This window comes from Etheostoma cragini, chromosome 17 (genome assembly GCF_013103735.1).
Source record: "Etheostoma cragini isolate CJK2018 chromosome 17, CSU_Ecrag_1.0, whole genome shotgun sequence".
NCBI classification, from domain to species: domain Eukaryota; kingdom Metazoa; phylum Chordata; class Actinopteri; order Perciformes; family Percidae; genus Etheostoma; species Etheostoma cragini.
In genome coordinates this window covers 6,579,417-6,588,176 of record NC_048423.1, presented here as the reverse complement: position 1 = coordinate 6,588,176, position 8,760 = coordinate 6,579,417, and the positions used below count along the sequence as shown (strand labels likewise).

The following is an 8,760-nucleotide window of genomic DNA, read 5'->3' as shown; positions in this document are numbered from 1 at the left end:
AATCTCAAGTAGGTCTGCTCATATCGGCCATTTTTTCACATAATAGGTTTCTAGGCAAATCACACACTCACTAAAAGGATGGAAGCATTCACTGACAAACTACATTAAAAGTTAACACTAAACGAGCCTGCTTCTGTGTGAAAAAATGGCAGGATTCGTCTGGAGTTGTGGTCTCTCGCCAGCAGCCTATGTAAATTCCCACAAGCCACGCCCCCTTTGTCACTCCCCTCAGGCCCCTCCTCCCTACGCCAAAACAGTGACAGAAAGTTGGAACTGAAAACAGTGACATTGTAAAAATCTTGACAGCGTAAAATAAATAACTGTCTTTGAAAAGACTCGGACATCCATAAAAAATTTACATTGACATTGAAAAACCCATCATGATGCAAACAAACGTCAAAGTGAAATAATATCATAGGATTATGAGATTATTACTTTTTGATGTTTGTGTTTTATACTTCAGTTCAACAGTTTTCAATGCCAATATTTGTTGTTTCAATGCCAAATTTTATTTTCAATACCACAGGTTACTGTCACTGTTCTAGCTCCATACGCGCACACCTAAAGCAGCTAAAACATAATAGGGACTTGTATTAGTGACATACACACCCTGACACCTGGATTTACCTGTTTGTTTTTTCATTTTAACCCCAAGGTAGCAGGAATGTTATGCCTGTCAAAACCACACTCCACTGGCATGACCATAACGCATAACGCTTACAATGGATTGTCGTCTTAACTATTTCTACTGGCAGGTGCCTTTAATGGCGCTTATAATCTTTCTTTCCTGGGTCCTGTCACAGTTTCTCCCCACGTGCTTTCACTGAAGATTCACATTAAAAGCTGGGACACGTGGTTTCCGACAGGCAGCAAATGCCATACCAACGTGATCACCACGATGTGTTGAGACTTCTCATCTTGGTCACAAAATTCAGCCGCAAGTGCAACATTTAGGACTTTCACGGATTAGGGCAGACAAATAAACATAATATGAAAAAATAATTTTGGTAATTACAGCACATGCTTGCCTGTAGCCTACATTACAGTTTTAGTAACAGAAAGTTCCTTTTATTTTTAGTACTTAACCTATTTTAAGATGCCCACAACAGGGTCGCTGTAGTGAACTAGTACATCCCAGCCAGGCACTAACGGTCTAAAGTTAGCGTTAGTTCCGTGCTTGAAGTTGGCGCTAAATTGAATTACTATCGGCTGCAGTCAACAAAGGGGGCACGCTGCCTGACGTCCAGTATCAAAACACCGTTACAGGTTTCTATATCAACGTTGTCCCTCGAAACAGTAAGCTAAAGACATCAAAACGAGCCGCGGAACAATAACAATTAGCAATCTTTAACCTGAAACGAGCAACGTTAATGTTATTTTATCGGCAAATTCGCCTTTAACAGTCAGTTTTTAATTCAACTGTCAGTTTTTAATTCAACTATCTGCCGTCCTTCACGGATAACATTTAGTCAGTTAACACCGTCTTTGGTTAAGCACATCGAGATGTCTTACCTTACCATTCGAGTCTGTGAAGGCTTGTGCCTCGCTCAGCTCAGGGGCTCCCGTCAAGAACTGTTACATTCGGGTGCACCTCGTGAAAATCATATTCCATAGGCAGAAGTAAACATTGAACAGTAATTCAACTACATGTTCAGTGTATAAAAATGAAAAAAGATAAAAACGATGCCTTGTATGTTCCTTGCAGTATCACAGCTTAGAAAAGGAAGATTGTTCAACAACTGCAATACAGTATTAACCGAAATACAATAAGTAGCATCACATAAGTATAAGTAACTGACATTGAATCAATACAGATTATGCAGTGACGCTTTAAGTGAGTTTTACAATTGCTGATTGTCCATGAAGCCATCAGCAGTTTCGTCACTAGAGTAGGCGGAGGAAATTGTGGGTCTTGCCATATTGTGGCCAAGTCGGCTCAGGGGTAGCGTGGACGCCCATACACCACAGAGGTTAATACATCGACACAGAGGTCTGTGGTTCCAATCCGTCCTGTGGCGATTTCCTGCATGTCTTCACCGTTTCTTACTTAACTGTCCTGTCAGAAAAGCCTACCCTTTTTTACCCTGAAACCTCTGACTAATTTACGTCTTCTTGTCCCCTTTTTATTTGTATTTTTTTGTCTATATAATGATTCTGTTATTTCTTTGTTAATATTGCTTCGTATGTCTTTTTATTTTTAATTTTAAGCACTTAATGTTCACGTGCTATTATTGTTTACCTGATTCTCTGTATACTGCATTTTGTCAACAAAAAAAAAGAAAAAGAAAAAATTCGTAGTGGCCGCTATCCATGCCATGAATCTTTGAATGTTTCTGAACCATATTGTTTATGAATAGCGCAATATCTTAGCTGACACATTCAACACTGATGATGTGGAACATCAAAGTATTATGTATTATATATATACTGTATATATATATATATATATATATATATATATATATATATATATATATATATATATAAATACAATGTATATATGACCAAAGTGCTTTAAAAAGTAAAAAACAACAATAACATAACAATTGAATTCAGAGTATATCAACAAAAGCAAACTAGTAAACAAATAAGGGTAATACTATCAAGTCAGGGAGGGCTAGAGCAAAGGCTCGATCACCTCTGGTTAGGAGCCTTGTTACAGGCACATCAAGGACAGAGCCTTGAGGGACACCGCAAGATAATGGGGCCATCGCATGGTATAAAATCAGTAACTAATGCCACAAAGCCTTCCTGATCATTAACCATCACTACAAACACTCGCTGTGCATGTATAGAAAGAATCTGTGTTTAAACAGGCAAACTGTGCCACAAATCATGCCATCTCACTAGCATTATTCCCACTTTCAAATGCAAAGACAGCACATTTCTCCAGGCTAAAGGTCAATGCTGGTGTTTAACAGTCCGAGTCAAAGGACAAAACAACACAAGTTAAGGATGAGAAAGACATGTCCAAGAGTGTCCCTGAGGAGGTTTTGTATGACTTTTTGTAAAACTGACATGAAAGCTATTATACTGAATTATTCTCCTTTAAATGAGAACATTTACTTCAGGGGAAATAATGCAACCCAATGTCCTAAATCTGGCTGAATACAAAAAGACAAAGTAAACAATTCAAGTAAATCCTCTCTTTTTCTGCTTTTGGAGTACAGCTTGTTTTCTCAAATGTCTGTGAGAACCAACCCCAATGTTTAATTTCATCACTTGGGCCTGTCTTAACAGCTGTGCCAAGGCGTTGTTTATGGTTGGTTTTCTTTGTGTGAGTCTACACACACTAAGCATTGGTCTCCGCTGTTTGCTCATATAGTCGTGGTAGGTACACAGTTATCCACACCCTGTCTCCCCCCTGTCTAAAAAAAGCCTGCTGTGGTTATGGACAGAAAGCATGTGTGAAGGATTGCTAGTCTGACTGGCTGCTTCCTTGCTAACCCGAACCCAACAAGGAGGAGCTGGGCAGCAGACGACTGAGGGATTACTGTCTCTCTCTCTCTGCAGGTGTTAAGACACAAAACTATACTTCATTTCCATAGATGGTCATTTCAATATTTGTTTTCTGTAGTTGCATATTTCTGTCTACAACTGCTCTTTCTTTCCATACTCCCTGCATTTGTCTGACTTGTTTTTGCGTTTCGCCAAAGGCGGAAAGTAAGCCAGCAGCTTCTCAGTGCAGCAGGCCACAGGGTTTTTCCATAGAGGGGAGAGAGACACACACATAAAAGAAAAAGAGGGAAACAGTGAAACAGAGACAAAAAAGGGAGAGGATGGTTACTAACACACCTCCTTCAAAAGACAATCACCAAACTTTCATGCAGAAAATACAAAATGTAAGAAAGTGAACTGCCAGCAGTGACAGCAGTCTCCACTGTGGCTAAACAGGTGCATGTTTGGTTGAGGTCTTTGCCACTATCTGATTTCAATGAGACACCTGTGTCAATATCTGCCAGTAACCAGTTCTAGCCCACAAAAGCTGAACAATGAGCCAAATCAACCTGGGAAGAATCCCATAGCCTCACTTCACAGTGGCTTGGAACACATCAAGAAGAAACTGGAGGAACATGCAATGGCCTCCTTTTTGTTGCATTGTATATATAGTTGTATGCATTTCTATTGTCAGCCAAAAATCTTATGTGATGAATTGCTTCACTTCCTGCTGACCCCAGACAGTTCCCTCTCATGTCATTTTTAGAACACAGGTTTATCATCTAATTCGAGAATATCCTGTGAAGTCTGTGGCATAAGAGGCGAGAGGAGGAATGGGCTGGAAGTGGCTTTCTGACCACATACTGAGTTTCAAGGGGACACTGGTAAGAAAAGGGAGTTCCAATGGACTGCCTCTTCAACCCCTAAATGGCTCATAGGAAACAGAGGGATTGAAGTAAATCCCATTTGGAATTAGGAATTCCGATTCCTGGCTCCATTTTGGAGGATTAAGGTTTTAGACTGAAGCATCTCAGACAGGAAAACAAAGAAAAAACTCCTCGGGGAGGTCTGTGAAATCCCTCCGCATCGTTGCCTTTAAATTCCAGGCAAAGTGTGAGTGGTCTGCAAGGGTCATACTCTAGTTCAAAATCCCTGTCACGATGGATGATGGATGTCACAATGGATGATCCACAAATCTGCTACTGCACAGACAATGAATTCCCCTTAATCCATGCATTTAGGGACAAAAGCAAAGTTTAAGACAGTCCATTATAGGATTTACCTTTTTAGTTGAAGTCCAGCAAATACAAAATTGGCATTAGTCCTGAAATTCCGCACTTCTGACTAGTAACCATTGAAATCATTCTAAATACTCAAAAACCTAACACTTTTATTAGATGACTCAGTTCACAACTTCAATCTTTACAATCCTCATTTTGCAATACGTTGGTATGTGCTAAATGTTTAAAAGGCTAAGATTTTGGGTGCAAGCATATCTAAAAAATGTAGCCACGTAGGCCAAATATGTTTTAGATTTACTGGCCTATAATTTGTGGCTTAAATTTGTATTGCTTCATGAGTTTCAGATGCATCCCACACTATGTTTTGGTTCTTTCTTTGATAAATAAAGCTCAATAACAACTACTGTGTTTCCCCATCTATAACCTCATTCATATCAGCAAAGTGGGATCATTCATATGATGTAAATGAGAGAAACTGAAACGGGTCTTGAAGCAAAGTTCACATCAATCCTTTTTAACAGTAAGTTCTTAATCTTTTTACCAAGGAATGCTCATAAAATTTCGAAGTTGTACAAAAGTTGGATTCTGTTGTTTGTACGAGGAGGATTGTATGAGCGAACATTCCTCTCATTTCTGCATTCCTGTGCTTGTTTTGCTTGGATTTAACATGTGTAGTAACACTGTTGTCCTGATAAAAATGTTTGAAGGCAGAGAGAGTTGCTGTGAAAAGGTTCAATCCACACTTGGACAGAAAATCGCTGCAGTCTTTCGGGGTTAAATGTTTGAGTATGTTTAACCTCGGGCTACACCCCAACCAGTGTTTTTTCATTTGTAAAGTCAGAGTCTCAGAAAGATAATTTAACTGTAATGTGTGCCCTGGGGGCATTTTGTAAACAGTTAAAGCTATAGTGCATAGTTTCTGTCGCCTCCATGAGGAGTTCTAAGTAATGACAACAATACTGTCAGCACGCTAAGCAAGTCTTCGGTGATCACGCACGCACCGGCCCCCCCGCCCTCACCCACACACACAAAAAATACATTACACACTAAAGCCATAAGTCCCAAATGTTCATGCAGAGTATTACATTGAACCACCACATTATTATTATTATACTTTAAGGAAGTTGCAAGGACGCCACCCTTCAGACCTGACAGGTGACAAAGATGGCGTGTCAACAAAAAAAAGACAGTATCCAACCTTTGTCGGGAGAAGGGTCAGGATCATCAGCTTACATGACCATTAAGGCAGTGTAACGTTGGATAGCGTGCTTCACATGCTTACTGTGAATAACATACATCTTTAAGTTGAAAATTCACTTTGGCAAAAGTTTGTGTTACACACTTAAATAGTGAATTTAGTCATTCAAAAAGAAGCAAGGTTTGATACCCTGATTACATTTTGGGTTTTTAGAGTGCACAAAGCAATACTAAGCTTTTGTTACATATGGTTAAACAAAAGAAAAAGCAGCTGCACTGAAAGTTTTAGAAATAATTTTCACTTTTTTTATCTATTGCATAGTCCTTTAAGCAAGCACAATTTCATCGTGTGACCCTGAAAAAGTTTCCACTGTTTTTGCAATACCCTGTAACAAAATGAGAAAAGTCATACATTGAATTTCAGTTTTCTTAGACACGCTACTGCAAAATAAGTTTTGACAAGAGTCATACAAAATAGTTATGGGACTGTGTGATGCAATCCAGTATAGTCTAGCACAAACTCCTTTCTTCTCCTTTTTTATATAAAGCTTATATTGTTCATCCAACATTTGTTCAGAATATCCTTTCAAGCACTTTTAAGTACAGTTTCTCTGACCTGTCCCACTTATGAAAAGTGGCAGCAGCCTAAACTGCTTTAAAGGAAATTCATCATGCCTACATTTATTTCTAAGTGGTTAAAAATCAAATAGCAAAATTGTGTTACAGTTTGACTGGTTGTTGAACTGTTGTTTACCAAGGGACAGTCTGTTCTGTACCAGCATTGGTTTTCAGGGGTTTCATGTGTGTCTGCTCCACTATACAGCTGTGTGTGTGTGTGCGCGCGACATGTGTATTTGTGACTGTGCACATCAATCAGATATGTTTTTTTTTTTCTGTGCATGTATGTTCCCCACATACTGTACATAAGCTACGCACCATGTTAAATCACTCAGAAATTCTGAATTCCCTGCTGACAGTCTCAGCTGTTAAAATACTTCTGTGTATGTTTTGAGGAAAGCTCATGACCATTCATAGATATTCTCTTCTCCTCAGTAATTTCTCTCTTTATCTTTTCAAAGATCATCCTTATCAGTCCTCATCCTGGCCCATCCTTTTATCTTATCAGAGGCTGTCAGCCATCCTGTTGACCTGTCCCATTATGGAAAATAATCAAACAAAGGTAACTGAGGGCAAGGTCTTATTTTTTTAAGATTTTGGAGCGTTGCCATTACCATGTTTTCTATGGAGTGGTTATGTCCATTAAACATCCTGTCTGCCCATTTGAAATCCATTACTCAATTGTTCTCTCTCTATTGTTGCGTGAGACTGATGGTGCTGTATTTTCCAGTCTTATTAACACCAGCTCATTAAACTCAGACTGTTTGCAACCCGCTCCTCTTGTTTGCTTGACTCTCTGGAGCATCTGTTGGAACCATCAGATCCACAAATGCATACTCATTAGGACTAGGACAATTGCTTTGGTCAATTATTTCACAATACATGGTTGCCGATTCGATTTGTATTGAGGTTTTCATTTATTACGATTCAATAGTATCGAGTATTACAAAGGTTCTTTTCCTTATTTAGCAAAACAAAAGTTGAATTATACACTTCCAGAGGCAGCGCTGTAAACAAAAGCTGTACATCTACTGCCAATTTTCAACACTTAAATACTGTTTTCATACAAAACAGTTTAGTACTGTAGCTAACAATGCATTGGGTCTGCTTATCTTGGAGCAACAGTAAACTAAACAGTACGTTGATGTTTTAAATTACAGGACACTACAGTATTTTTTAAATGTTGACTGTAGCCTTTGGAGCACGCTCAGAAGTTTGATACATTAGTATTTTAATCTGCAGCTACTGCTTTTCGTTCATTTCGTTTCATTTTCTTAAAAATAAATAAATAAATAAATAGAGGAATAATTTGCCATTAACTCCTGGAGTGATATCAGGAACCATCATTTTGATAGGAGATTTTCCAGAAGAGGACTCACAACTTAAATGACATGTGCTACACATCATCGAGTGTTCTTCATCAACATCCCTCGGATCTTGCATCTACAAATGAAACGCTAAATAAAATCCTATTCATATTGCCAAGTATGTTTGTTATCAAACTGATGCTCAAGAACTTGCTAGGAATTTGAACATGCCATTTATCAGTGAGGCACATATTAGAATAGACAAAACAATATTACTTGGGTGTTTTTTGGGAGAACGTATTCCTCTAAGAAACAACACTTGAATCCTCAAGGCTTTGTATTTTTCTGTTTAAACAGGAAATTGGTGTGAACATATCGCCTTTCTGGACTCTTTGTGAATGCGGTTGGGTTGCAGTTTGTTGATCTGTTGCTGCACGTCTCACAAAGCCTACTTCTCCCAATGGTTTTAGAGTAGGCCTACAAGCTTTGTCAAACCGTTTTGCATCATCTGTGTCGTCGTAATGCATGTTTGTTGATGAAAAGGTACCGTCCGAAAACGTACCATCGGGCAGTACCAAAATGTCCCCGTCAGATCTGTTGACATAACTGTGCCACAATAGTGACATATGTAAGGCCCATAAAAATACACCAAATTTAACTTTCAAAGGCTACCTAAGTAAAATTTATAATTTAATATAAATTCCCATAGTGAGTTTGTGATTATTTAGTTAACGATTTGTATTTCTTACTATCTACCTTGCTGACACAACCACTAAGCTTTATGCAAATTATTGCGTAATGATGTCATAAATGTGCAAAACAAATGTATGACGTCATCTACAAAAAATAAAATAGCTGTACCCCCCGAAGCTCAAGGTATAATTCAAACACGGACTTAAAGCTACTTCTCTTGTACAACTTTGGTGCAAAATAGCTCTGAATGAAAAAACACTTAGACT

General features: G+C 38.6%; 1 protein-coding gene across 2 annotated transcripts in view; it reads right to left on the bottom strand.

The window, feature by feature from the left end:
- The window catches only part of LOC117960188 (equilibrative nucleoside transporter 1-like), a 35,508-nt gene that overhangs the window by 19,811 nt on the left and 6,937 nt on the right, over window positions 1-8,760 (bottom strand). The window contains exon 1 of one of the 2 annotated variants that reach the window (XM_034897883.1): window positions 1,513-1,542. The exons of the other annotated variant lie outside the window; for it this stretch is intronic. The gene's annotated coding sequence lies outside the window, so the exon portion shown is untranslated. Of the gene's footprint in view, window positions 1-1,512; window positions 1,543-8,760 lie in introns of those variants that run through there. 2 annotated transcript variants of the gene reach the window in all.